This window comes from Vitis riparia, chromosome 18 (genome assembly GCF_004353265.1).
Source record: "Vitis riparia cultivar Riparia Gloire de Montpellier isolate 1030 chromosome 18, EGFV_Vit.rip_1.0, whole genome shotgun sequence".
Classification (NCBI taxonomy): Eukaryota; Viridiplantae; Streptophyta; class Magnoliopsida; order Vitales; family Vitaceae; genus Vitis; species Vitis riparia.
In genome coordinates, this window is record NC_048448.1 from 27,841,492 (window position 1) to 27,856,402 (window position 14,911).

At 37.9% G+C, this 14,911-nt stretch overlaps 1 pseudogene; it reads right to left on the reverse strand.

Annotated features, from left to right (window-relative positions):
• LOC117905611 overlaps nt 1–6,558 on the reverse strand; it is a 33,334-nt pseudogene extending 26,776 nt beyond the window's left edge.
• Between the last annotated feature and the right edge of the window lie 8,353 nt (nt 6,559–14,911).

The window sequence follows — 14,911 nt, forward strand, 5'->3', positions numbered from 1 at the left end:
AAGGAAAAGTAAAATAAGAAATAATGCAAACTTCCTTGTTTGGTTTGTTGTACCATATACGAAGAAAAATCATTATATAAATAAATTATGAAAATATTTATATAAATTTAAATTATTTATAAACAGAAAAAATGATGAATAAATTTTAAGACGTGTAAAAATTTGATCAAGTTAATTTAAACCTTTTTTTTTATTTTTTTCACCTTTTTTCTTCTATTTTTTCTCACATTTCTTTTTAAACTTTTGGAATAAATTCCGTACTATTTATGGACCTTAATATAAATTTTTTCTCTGTATAATGCATATTTATGCAATATTTTGAATGTATATTTTTACCTTAACAAGAAACTTCTCTTGAAAATGAAGATTATTTTTGCCTTATTTTCAAAATTGTGTTTCTATTTTTTAAATATGAAAATTACCATTTTGATTTCAAAACAATGAGCCATTTTTAAAAGATATTTTAGAAAATAGTTTTTTAGATATATTAATCATGACACTCAAAGATGAAAGACACCTTTGTCATTTCACTTGTCAAACCCAAGAGTCCAACACATGAATGAGCTTAACTAACAAATCCAACAAGTAATTAGTTAACAACTCCCTCAAATTGATTCATAACAATGATTAGAGTATAAATAAATAAACAAATTATAAATTTCTAACCCAAAACTAATTAAAAATATCTAAATAATGAATTCAAAGATCATCCCAAACACTTTAAAGAGATTTAGAAATCAATACTAAATTCAATATTAATTTAACACTCCTAAATAATTAATTATAAAGAAAATTTCAAAAGAAACACCCTTCTTATCTTGATTTTTTCTCATTAATATCACTTGTACCTAACAAGTGAAATAATATAGAAGGGTGAACTTAAAACTCGGTTAGGAAAAATTGTTCAATAAGAAGGATCAAGTATAGTACGAAGTTAAATCCAAGATTTGAAATATCAATCAACACAGATATATTGGTACTTGAATTTTACAGATATATAAAAAATATTGAAGAAATATCGATGGATATTTTGACAAAAATATTGGTGAGGCGAAAATCATTCAAATTCATGACAATATTTGGAAAAATTCCAAAAAATGATAAAAATAAATAAAAATACACATATTAAAATTATTTTCTAAGTATAATTGATATAGATATGGTCAAAGAGAAAAATATTAATAAGGATATATCGTTCTTAATAATTTATTATTTATCTAATCACATTAATTAAAATTTATAAAAATATTATAACTTGTCATTTTTTTTTTAGTATTTTTTGAATAAATTTATATTTTTTATTTTAAAATAAAACATTCAAAATTAAATAAAATTAAAAGGATAAATATATAAAATTTAAGAGTAAAGTGATAGTAATTTTTTAAAATAGGATTAATGATATAAATAATGATATACTTAATATTAAAACTATAATTTATTTAATTCATGCATTCAAAAATGTAAAATAAATTATATATATATATATATATATATATATATATATATATATATATACATATGATTTTTTTAATATTTATTTATTTTATATTTAATTATCATATAAATGATATTAAAAAATACTTGTTAAGAAAATTATAATGATGGTTTTTACATATTTATTAATCAATTAAATAAAATAATTAGAATTTTTTTATTTTTAATAATGAACTTTAACATATTTATTATCAACATATATTAAAAGAATGAAAACTCAGACCAATGATAACTAGGCTTGAACCCAAGCCTTTTGGCATGGGCTTTCCAATCCCTCCAACACCAACTACATGAAATTTGAAGGGGCTTGACACGTGTTGACCAGAGTTAGTTGAAGGCTTAGTGTGTTGATTGGTCTTTGACTTAATAAAAATTGGTAAAAAAAAAATCGATAGATGCCGATATTTCAATGATATTCTAGAAAATTTGTTGAAAGATCGGCCAATCAACTTTTGACATAGAATATCGTATTGGCCTCTTTCAATAAGCAACAACATTTCAAATCATGGTTAAATCCTAGGAGATATCGCATCTTTATAAAAAAAAAATGATAATTAGGAGTTCATTTAATTCAATTGTTAAATTCACTTTCTTCAAAAAATTACACATTTTCAATTTAAAGACTTCGCATACTTAAATTATGTCTTTCATATATGATTCATTATATAGTCATGATAATTCTCTGGGATGCAATACTTCCTCTCCACGTGTCAATATAAGAGGAAGTGATTTGAATGGGTAATGGTTTTGAATGTTCTTTGACCACTTCAATGACCACGTGACACGACTTTTTCTGTACTTCTTTCATATATGATTCATTATATAGTCATGATAATTCTCTCGGGATACAATATTTCGTCTCCACGCGTATTGACTTTCAGTTCTTTGATTATTTCAATGAGCAGGACCACTATATATAATAATGATATTTGATCACTTATCAAATTAAAATAAACCAAATGCGTGTAGAAAGCTAACAATTGTGAAAATGGTCTTACAGGTTACTTACACGTTATTTCACAAGTCTTTTATTGATTATTTCAAGAAATGTTAATTAAGCCATGAAAACTTTGACCTTGCATATAGTTTATTCAGCACCCTTGTCAAGATTGGTCATGCAACTGTTTTTCATAGACAACTCCTTTTTAAGAATTATTTTAAAATTATTTTTTAAGATAATCAATAGTGTTGAACCAATGATTATTTTTTCGTCTGGATGGGACAAATTCGTTTCCCAATTTTGTATTTCAGAACCTTCCATAAAAAAACACAAAAATATTGTGGACCCTGTATTTCGGCTCATACGCTTTCACTTGATGGCGAGTTCGATTTTTATTTGAAAAATGATTTATTGATTAAAAAAATGACTTGGAGTCGCCACTTATTTTTGTTTTTATTTTTAAAGGGTAAACAAAATAAAAAAAGAAAACCCTAAGTGCGACTCCTTAGTTCGGAAAAGGGTGGTTTGTGAAAAATCGGATCGGGTTCAGGGGTCAAGTTACTTATCAGGAAGGTACAGTAAAGACCGTAACATCCCTCTAAGTTCCTAAAGTCAGGTCTCTACTAATGGAACAAAGTCGATGTGGCAATCAATAAAAATATTAATGGATACTCAAATCGATCATGAACATATGAGAAACAGAACATGCATAGAGAATGACTAGAATGGGAGTGAATGCGTATCTTGGCCACGAGCCACAACGCGCTATCAAGAAATTGGGTTAATACGCAATAATGAGTATAAAACATAGCTCGCATGTCACTAAACAGAATACTAAATCATTAATGACACACATAGTACTTCACTCAAATTCATTTTTAAAACTCGGATGTCGGGCCCCCAACCAAAGCCCAAATCATTTTTGCATGAATCAATTCCAATAACTCCATTATTCGGAATTATTAAATTTAATTCTTGCTTATTTTAAAACATTTTAAAAACAGAGGAGATTTGAGAATTGCTCGCCAGAAAAAGAAGATGACTGCAAAATTTTATTGAAAAATGGGATTTTGGAACCTAAGAAAAAAATGCTAATGATGAAAATTTGTAGAATGAGAACTACTTGGAAAATGGAAGAGTCGAAATTATTAAAAAAAACGAAAATCAGGAGAATTATGTGAAGAGTGATATTTGGAAAAATTATTTTTCAAAACCGATGAGGATGAAATGGAAGAAATAAAAAGAAAAAGGGGACACGCAGCCACCAAGACTTGCATGCCAAAGGTGGCCATGCAAAAACGTTTTCTTCCGGGTCTAAGGGAGAGACTGCACTATAGGGATCAGTGGTATTGCTGGTCTTGTCACAAAGAAACACTGTATTTACCCACTATAGCCTACTTGCTCACCATGAAGACTGTTTACCTGAGTTCCAAATTTCCCAAGAGCCTGTGATGGATCGTATTTCTATGTGACTTTTCCATACCTTAAACTCCTATTAGTATCATCATAGCCAATCCCATGCATTCATTGCCACCTCCTGTAGCTCTTCTCCAGACAATTCCATCAACTGAGGCAAAACTAATATCTGTATAAATTGCCAGCAATGGAGCCATCGGTTGAACCACCACAAATGTGAGCATCAAGAAAAATCCCAGGGTTTTCCATAAATGACCTGCTTTGAAGGGAAATGAATCTGAAATGAGGTGGTCATGATGTCATATTTAGAAGGAAGGATGCCTGGTAGTGATGCTCCAGAAATCTCACATACAAGGTCAATTTGATTGAGAACAACATTTGTTCCTGCCAATGCCATTGGCCTATTTGGTTCTGCTAATAGCACGGTCCAATCACGTTCCGCAGGCCAAACAAAGTTCCAAGGCTGTTCCATCAAACTCCAGCAAAGGAACTAGCATGTAAAGCATATAAACAAGCTGGATGGGTTGGAGTTGCTGCAAAGTCGGTCTGTTATTCTTTTAATGGAACTGGCCATGCCGTCAAATAAGTGCCTTCAGTCAATAACTTAAAGGGCTCAGTCTCAAGGATCTCAGATTTGAGATGAATGATTAGAATTAGACAATTTGATGCAACGTCTAGCAAACCCTCTCAATAGGCCAAGTCCAGAATTCAAAGACAATACAGCTGCCTTACGTTCCATGAATAAAAAGCTCTGGGCAATCTCAGTTTCTTCACTGTTCTTACACTATCAACCAAATAGGTAGAAAATGAGACTTCGGCATGGGGGCTTCCATTTTTGGCATGAACCGCCTTCTTGGAGGCAGTGGGAGGGTTACCAAGTCTGGCTTTTCAGCAAAGGAGTTGATGACCTGGGCATTACTATATGGAGGCATACTTGAGTGCCTTGAAATTTTGAACAAGAACGTCAATGGCAGTTAAGTAGAAGGCCACTGTCAGCGTGTTATTTACCCATTGAACGACTCAGACTCCAGATTCGTTCACTGCCACTCTTTCTTGAGAATTTAAATCTCATTATCAAAGAAAAAGGAAGCTCTAATGATGTCACCAATGAGCATCAAAGCGAGTCGGTCATCTTCAAAGCCACAATCTTCAACCAAGGCGGAAACCTTTGAAACTCACCGTAATGCACTTGAAGAGTCACCATCCCTTCACTCGCGATTGGTGGAGAGCATTAAAAAAAATTCTGTCATCAAAAATCAGTGACTGACTAGCTGAAGTAGGATTATCCAACGTCCAAAACTGCGTGTCAACTAATATCCTCCGGTCACTTGCGTCTTTCACAGAGGCGGGAACATGACTACAAGCGACGCTGATATTGATGCTGGAGAGCGCCTGCTGCGCAAAAAAACTGGGATGTGATTTGTATCGCTATAGGCATAGATGGAAACTAGACTATTGTAGTGCAACTTGACCAACGCGGAACGGACATTCTGAGCAAGGGCATGTGGATCGCAGCCTTTAGGTGTTCGGAACTTGGTAAGGTCATGGATCAAAGGGACGGCCTGCCAATGAATGGAAATATGAAGGGAAAGCCCGGGAGTAAGCGCCTCAGAGATATAGAAGAAGGCTCCTTGCTTTGTGTCAGCGTCCCAATCCATGAATAGCCATGCCCCGCACCAGTAGAGTTGGATCGTGGGACATCCTCATTAATCGCGGCAACAGTGAAGTCAGAATGCAGTAGGAAATGCTAGGCAGTAGTCAACCTGGTTATGTCTGACCCCAATGATCTTCACATCAAACTAATGAGACGCACGAGTAAGGCTTATAGCTGAATCACGAACGGTTCAGATGGTTCTGCTTTGATTTTCTTAATGGAAAAGGAGAAAGTTGTCTGGAGAAAATTTGAGTCATAACCACGAGTCGCTGAGAGGGTCATCTTTCACTATTGAAATGCGCAATTAACTCCTAAACCAGAAGTTGACCGGAGTGCAGCGTTTGAAGAATGGTACTCTTTACTTGTCTCAGATGATACATACGTAGTGGCTCTAGATACTGAATTCTAGGACTGTACCCATATGGAAATCCAAGGCACTGCTGGTTAAAACTCTTCCCTTTGGGAGGTATGAAATGGGTGGGTTAATGAGTATGGCTAACAAGTTAGTGAGAGAAACGGGCTCGAAGGGTATCTGAAAAAATGATTATGCGATGTAGTGTAGATGGAGAAGACATGGTACGTATGATGATGAATGGGTTAGGTGTGTTAATGTATATTATGGGTATATTATGTTATGGGCTTTAGGCCAATTAGGTTACTTGTACCGCACACATATGCCTCCTATATGAAGGCACTGATGTATATTCTTTCATTCAGGAAATACAATACAATCATTCAGTATTTCTAACATGGTATCAGAGCCACTACTCTGACCTTTTCTTAGCAGTCTGTCTTCATTAGTGTGACTTCCTTTCTTTTTAACGCTTCCGCCATCACAACTGCTGCCGCAGCCTTTTGCCGTTGAACCTCCGACGTCATCCAGGCGTCGTCCTTGGGTTCCGGACCTACAGCCACCGTCCTTAAGGAGTTTCACACCGCACAAGATCACTGTTTTTCGCATCACCGCTGCAAATATTGCTCCAATTTCAATTTTGAAGGTACCACTAAGATCGTCCAGCACCGATCTACACATTCGTGGAAACCTCGTCGCCATCGGAGACCGCACATGCCACGTCAGCCCTAGCTACGTCACCATCCACTGATCTGTTGACGTGTCAGTGCCACGCTAGCCCTAGCTGACATCATCTCCACGTCATCCGTTGATCGTTGACCATCCAGCGTTGACAGTTGACCGTTGACCAATCGTTGACTATTGACCGTGTACCAGCATTGACTGTTGACTTTTCCAAGGTTGACCAGGTCCTCCTTACCCAGTTTTTCGCGTAGATTACATTTTTGCAGTCTGTTTTTGCATATTGTGTCTCTAAATGGATAAAAAGGATATTTTTCTTTCTCGCCCCATCAATATTATGTTGGAGGGAAATAAAAATTACTTATCTTGGTCTCAAGCTATGCGCAGTTTTCTTAAGAGTCGCATGCTTTGGCATTATTGTACTGGTGCAATGACTATTCTTGTCAAGGGAGCAAGTGAAGGAGATGCTGTTTTTCTTAGTCGCATGATTGAATGGGATCGTCATAACCACATGATCCTCACATGGATTCGGAACACTTCCATTCCCTCTATTTCCAATCTGATGGGCAGCTTTGATGATGCAAAATCTGCATGGGATATGTTGGCCAAAAAGTACTCCACTACTCATGGATCCCTGAAATATCAGTTAGTGGTTGAATTACATCAACTCAGGCAAGAACCAGGGCAATCCATCAATGACTATTATGATCAGCTTCGCTTTATTTGGGACCAAATTGACCTTTCTGATCCAACTTGGACATGCTCAAAAGATGCTCAGCAATATGCTTCCATTAGAGATGAATTTCGCCTCTATGAATTCTTGATGTCACTTCACAAGGACTTTGAGCCCATTCGTGGTCAGCTACTCAATCGCAGTCCTGCTCCCTCTCTTGATACTGTTGTAAATGAGTTGGTTAGAGAAGAAGCTTGTCTTGCAACCCTTCAAGCCCAGAATAAGCTCAATGTTTTGGCTATTACTCCATCTACTCCACTCATAGAGCAACCCCAGCAATCAGGTGATTCTTATGGCTCTAGCAATCCTTGCAAGCAGACCAACAAAAAGTTCTGCAACTATTGCAAGCGTCCTGGCCACACCATTGAGACTTGTTACCGTCATAACAAATCTACTGCTACTGTTGCTAATATTGAGCCTACTCCGCCACTGGCTTCCACCTTAGCTGAGTCCAAGTCTTCTGGATCTACTATCAACCTCTCCTCCACTGAACTACAGGAGATCATAGCACAGGCTGTTCGTATGGCTGGTAATGCATCTCTTTCCACTGCCTTATCTGTTCTACCTGGTAAGTCTCAAACTTGATTTTTTGATTCTGCCTGCTGCAATCACATGACACCTCACTCATCCCTATTCTCCAAACTTGACCCTGCACCACATCCTCTAAATATTCATATAGCTGATGGTTCCACCATGCATGGGAATAGTCTAGGTTTTGTTTCAACCTCTAATCTTTCTGTTCCTGGAGTCTTCCATGTTCCTGACCTATCCTATAATTTGTGCTTTGTGGGACAATTAGCTGAACTAGGTTATCGCCTTATTTTTTACTATTCTGGGTGTATTGTGCAGGATCCGAGGACGGGGCAGGAGCTTGGGACCGGTCCTAGAGTTGGGCGTATGTTTCCCGTGAGCAATCTTCATCTTCCACCTGTTGCTCCTGTTTCTATTGCTACTACAGCTGCTGCAGTTTCTTCCTTACCTTCTCTTGCACTTTGGCATTCTCGTCTTGGTCATGCATCATCTTCTCGGGTACAACAGTTAGTGTCTAGGGGTCTGTTGGGTTCTGTGTCTAAAGACATTTTTTATTGTACTTCTTGTCAGTTAGGAAAACAGCCAGCTTTGCCTTTTAATAACAGTGAATCCATTTCTAATAGTATTTTTGAGTTAATTCATTCTGATGTTTGGGGACCTTCTCCTGTTGCTAGTATTGGTGGATCTCGATATTTTGTTGTTTTTATTGATGATTATTCTCGTTATAGTTGGATTTTCCCTATGAAATCTCGTTCCGAAATTTTACCAATATATAGCAATTTTGCAAAAATGGTTGAAACACAATTCTCCAAACGTATCAAAACCTTTCGATCTGATAATGCTCTTGAATATACTCAACATGTGTTTCGAGCTCTGTTACATTCCTATGGCACTGTACATCATCTAACTTGTCCAGGTACCTCTCAGCAAAATGGTCGAGTCGAAAGAAAACTTCGTCATATTCTTGACACTGTTCGTGCTCTGCTTCTTTCTGCCAAAATTCCTGCCCCATTTTGGGGTGAAGCGGCTCTTCATGCTGTTCATGCAATTAACCGTATTCCAAGTGTTGTCATCCATAATCAGACTCCGTATGAGCGTCTCTTTGGGTCACCCCCTGTCTATCATCACCTTCGCTCATTTGGATCTGCTTGTTTTGTTCTTCTTCAGTCTCATGAGCACAACAAACTTGAGCCTCGCTCTAGACTCTATTGTTTCCTTGGCTATGGTGAAACTCAAAAGGGGTATAGGTGTTATGATCTTATCTCTCATCGTCTTCGTGTTTCTCGTAATGTTGTCTTTTGGGAACATCGATTGTTTGTTGAACTCTCTCACTTTCGTTCTTCCTTGACTAACTCCTCTGTTTTAGAAATCTTTCCAGATGAGTCTCTTGTTCCTTCTACAAATACTTTGATCCTCCTTTGGACTTCTCTCCAGATATTTTTGATGCTTCTCCTAGACAGGTTGCAGATGAACAGATTGATGACGAGCTACCCCACTTTGAGACTGGGTCCCCTGCTCCTACTCTGCCTGAAGATCCTCCACAAGACATTCCACCTCGCCACTCAACCCGGGTAAGATCCATTCCTCCACACCTACTTGACTATCATTGTTACACTGCCCTTGCTACACTTCACGAGCCTCAAACCTATCGTGAGGCCTCTATTGACCCTTTATGGCAGATTGCTATGAAAGAGGAACTTGATGCATTAACCAAAAACCATACTTGGGACCTAGTTCCTCTCCCTCCTGGACAGTCTGTGGTTGGTTGTAAGTGGATCTATAAGATCAAGACTTGCTCTAATGGATCCGTTGAGCGCTACAAGGCTCGTCTTGTTGCCAAAGGCTTTACACAAGAGTATGGGATTGATTATGAAGAGACTTTTGCTCCAGTTGCTCGTATCTCATCTGTTCGTGCTCTCTTAGCTGTTGCTGCTGCTCGTCAATGGGACCTTTTTCAGATGGATGTTAAAAATGCCTTCCTTAATGGGGATCTGAGTGAAGCAGTCTATATGCAACCTCCTCCTGGTCTCTCTGTTGAATCAAACAAGGTTTGTCATCTTCGACGTGCACTTTATGGTCTTAAACAAGCCCCACGAGCTTGGTTTGCCAAGTTCAGCTCCACTATTTTTCGCTTGGGTTACACTGCCAGTCCGTATGATTCTGCCTTATTTCTTCGTCGTACTGATAAAGGCACTATTTTGCTTCTTCTATATGTGGATGATATGATCATAACTGGTAATGACCTTAGTGGCATTCAAGAACTCAAGGATTTTCTCAGTCAGCAGTTTGAGATGAAAGATCTTGGACATCTCAGCTATTTCCTAGGTCTTGAAATTACTCATTCCACAGATGGTCTTTATATTACTCAAGCCAAGTATGCTTCTGATCTGCTGTCTCAAGCCGGACTCACTGATAGTAAGAATGTTGACACTCCAGTTGAACTTAATGCGCATCTGACACCTTCCGGGGGGAAACCATTGTCTAATCCTTCTCTTTACAGACGATTGGTTGGCAGCTTAGTTTATCTCACAGTTACTCGTCCAGACATCTCCTATGCTGTTCATCAGGTGAGCCAGTATCTGTCTGCTCCACGATCAACTCACTATGTTGTTGGTCTGCGCATTCTTCGATACCTGAAGGGTACCATTTTTCATGGCCTTTTCTACTCAGCTCAATCTCCTCTTGTACTCCGTGCATTCTCTGATGCTGATTGGGCAGGAGATCCTACTGATCGCAGGTCCACTACAGGTTACTGCTTCCTTCTTGGTTCTTCTTTGATTTCTTGGAGAAGTAAGAAACAAACTTTTGTGGCCCGCTCCAGTACTGAAGCAGAATATCGTGCCCTTGCTGATACCACATCTGAGCTCCTTTGGCTAAGATGGCTTCTTAAGGATTTGGATGTGTCCACCTCCTCTGCTACTCCCCTTTATTGTGACAACCAGAGTGCCATTCATATTGCTCACAATGATGTCTTTCATGAACGGACTAAACACATTGAGATTGATTGTCATTTTATCCATTATCATCTTGTCCATGGTGCTCTTAAGCTTTTCTCCGTCTCCTCCAAAGATCAACTTGCAGATATCTTCACCAAGTCACTTCCTACAAGACGCACTCGTGATTTAATTGACAACCTCAAGTTGGTCTCACATCCACCTTGAGTTTGAGGGGGGTTGTTAATGTATATTATGGGTATTTATGTTATGGGCTTTAGGCCCAGTTAGGTTACTTGTACCGCACACATATGCCTCCTATATAAAGGCACTGATGTATATTCTTTCATTCAGGAAATACAATACAATCATTCAGTATTTCTAACAAGGTGATAGTGGGTATGAAAATGTAGAGAGAGAAAAGGGTGGTAAGAAAACAGGTACATGCATGGCGATATGGAGGAATGGGCATAAGAGTGGGAAGAAATGGGTTTTGTGGGTTTGCATGTATTGAATGGGGTTGGGGGTAGTAAAGGTTACCATGCATATGGGAGAGTATGAGATGTGGGTATGAAAAATATGAATGATTTTGGATGAGCATGAAGGGTATAAACGTTATGGATGAAGTGAGTAGTGTGAGGAGTGAACGGTGGTGGATATAGTGGTGGCAGTATGATTCCGATGTATGCATGGGCAAGAAATGAATGTGGTGGGCATGAAAGTGACCATGCGCATGGAGTGGGGTATGAAGGATGGGTATGTGTTGAGTCGAGGGAGATACGCGCATGGGGTGGTGAAGGGTGACCATACAGGTTGAGCTTAGGTGCATATGGAGAATGGAAGGGAAATGAATTAGACTAAGTGCGGGTCAGCGAGGTAATGGATGTATTGTGGCATTCAGATTTGATAAACATGAAGGATGGCAACTTATGGGTGTTTGAAAAGCATGGGTCATGATATGTAGTGAAGCGATAGGCACGTGGGGGGTATTAGTGGGTCTGAAAATGGGTTAGGATGGGAAAGGGATGAGTTGAAGACTTTACAAAAGCTTGGTAGGGTCATGCATGCATAGAGATGGGCGTTGAGAGGAATCCAGAGAGAATAAAACCCAGAGTGCCATTGCATCTTTTCTACTAACAGTCCATCTTCCACTGAACTGGGGCTGGCTATCCAATGTGCTGCACCAACAATTGATTGGAATTATTCCCAAGCACCTTTCAAACGCTTTCTCTGTAGGCCCCATACGTCCCATGAGACTAAAATGGGCAACGGGAGTCTTGGCATTAACTGCGCTGGGGTTAAACTCAGGTGATACAGCCTTGGAATATGTTATATCCATCTCTCAAGGCATTTTGTGTACGCGTTCCAAACTATTCTCTGCTCAAGCATCTTCAACATTCCTCACTGCAGGTTCATATTCAGCTGGATTAGACGGAAACGTATTCATTTCTGCTGGTGTTTTCTCCAGCAAACCTTTACCATTAGCTGAGTTTCTTTCCACATGACCTTGCCCAAACAGCTTCCAAACCTGATTTGAACCCATACATTAGAACCTTAACTCAAACATTGTGATAGGCTCTCAAACAGGACACCATGGAAGCTTCTGCATGGTGATGGCTACGGCACTTTGCTGGCTAGATGAACTTTAGCTCACCGAATAGACGACAGGACACATGATTCCCGGAGGCTTTGCTACTGAACTCTTTCAAGAGCATCCCAATGCAGGCAACCAACTCAAAGATGATACTCACTCTAAAAATATCGGAGACATGCAAAACAGTGCATGCGGAAAAGAAAGTAATATGGTCAAATTTGACTCTCTTCCATGAAAATCAATGAGAGTTAAGGACTGGTGGGAGGTTTTCAAATCATTTTAACACTCAAACAAATAGCATAATCGTAATGCAACTCATATAGGGGACAATAGAGACCAAGCAAACAGAAGCTGAGAAACAATTTTAACACATTAGATAGCCAAGACAAACATCCAAATATCAGAAAGAAGCATGGTGTGACCGAAGATAAAATGAAATAAGATAAGAGTGGAGAACCTAAAGTGTGAAATGATCGAATCTGAGCAATTCCTCCCCTATTCCTTTCTTGCCGTCTTTAAAATGCTCACTCTGTTGTTTCCTCTCAAATGTTCTTTCCTCTCAAAGCAACAGCCACCAAAGATCCTCCTTAGTCCTTCCTCCTTGAGCTATCTCTCCAACAGGCAACGAAAATCCTCTCCCTCCCTCAAGCTAAAGGAAGAAAAAAAAAACCAACCTCCATAAATCCGTCTGCCTCTCCTTCCAACCCAAAACTGCTTCCTCAGAAAGATGAACCTCAAAACTCAAGAAAACTTCCTCTGTATATACAGGGTACCCTCATTTCTCAGGCCACCATTCCGTCCCCCTCTCTAGCTTGCTACCCAACCTAAAAACTCTCTCAAAAATATCTCCCTCCTAAAACTTGACCCCCCAAGCCAGAGGATCTCCTCTGATATTTTTCTGAAAGATGGCAATGAAGACCTCACCACCTCTGCAAATCTCCTTGAAAAACAGCCCCTGGAGACCTCCCTCTAGCTTGATGCCCAAGCTAGAAACTCTCTAAAAAATATCTCCCTCCTAAAACTTGACCCCCCAAGCCAGAGGATCTCCTCTAATATTTTTCTGAAAGATGGCAATGAAGACCTCACCACCTCTGCAAATCTCCCTGAAAAACAGCCCCTGGAGACCTCTCTCTAGCTTGATGCCCAAGCTAGAAACTCTCTAAAAAATCCTTCACAATCGTCAATGGAGACCTCTGCTCTCCAAAATATCTCGCTGAAGAACCCCCCCTCAAAAAATGTCTCACCACAAATGGCAATGAAAAACCTGCCCTCCTAGCTCTCTCTGGCTTGCTTCCCCAGCTCAAAACTACCCTCACAAAAAAATCCTCCTCCCAGACGGCCACTCTCAAAAAGCACCTCACCCCCCTCCTCTGGAAGCTTGTTCCTCAAGCTAAAAAGAAGAAAAACCTCCCAAAATATCTCCTGCAGCTGACTAGAAGACGCTCCTCCCCCAACTCACTAACGGCCCGCAGTTTTTGCTGGAATATTCTTGACACGTGTTGAGCTTCCATTGGTTCCTCAAAGCAACTACTCTGATTCTTCAGCAGCCAATCAGGAGGCACCACGTGGCCTCCCATAGCTGCTCCACCTGGCCAAATAAGCTGCAGCAAATGTGAGAAAAAACAAACGAGCCCCCAAAATGGGAATCTACAAATATATTTTGTAAATATATAGTTGAAAATAGAATACCAACACCTTGTATGTTGTTAATCGCTTAAAACATCTATTGGGACTCCTAGTATATTTTTTTTCTCAATAAAAAGCAATTTAGTAATAATAATAATAATAGTAATAATAATAATAATAATAATAATAATAATAATAATAATAATTATAGATTTAAAAAAAATGTTTTTAAAAAAATGCAGTTTATAATTTATTTGTTTGTATGATATGTATATCTTGATTAAAATGGTTTTAGTTGGCTTACAAAAACTATCATCTAAAAAAAAGGAAAATAAGAAATAATTCAAACTTCTGGTTTATTGTATCATATACAAAGAAAAATCATTATATAAAAAAATTATGGAAAGATTTATATATTTTAAAATTATTTATAAACATAAAAAATGATGAATAAATTTTAAGTCGTGTAAAATTTGATCAAGTTAATTCAAACTTTTTTTTTTTTAACTTTTTTATCACATTTTCTTTTAAAATTTTGGAATAAATTCCCTACTATTTGTGGAGCTTTAATATAATTTTTTTCTCCGTATGATACATATTTAAGCAATATTTGGTTCAATTATTTTGAATGTATATTTTTACCTTAACAAGAAACTTTTCTTGAAAATGAAGATTATTTTTTCCTTATTTTCAAAATTGTGTTTCTATTTTTTAAATATGAAAATTACTATTTTGATTTCAAAACAACGAGCAATTTATAAAAGATATTTTAGAAAATAGTTTTTCAAATATATTAATTGTGACACTCGAATATCAAAGACGCCATGATCATTTCACTTGTCAAACCCAAGAGTTCAACATGTGAATGACATTAACTAATAAACCCAACAAGTAATTAGTTCACAAGTTCCTCCAATTGATTCATAACAATGATTAGAGCATAAATAAATAAAAAAT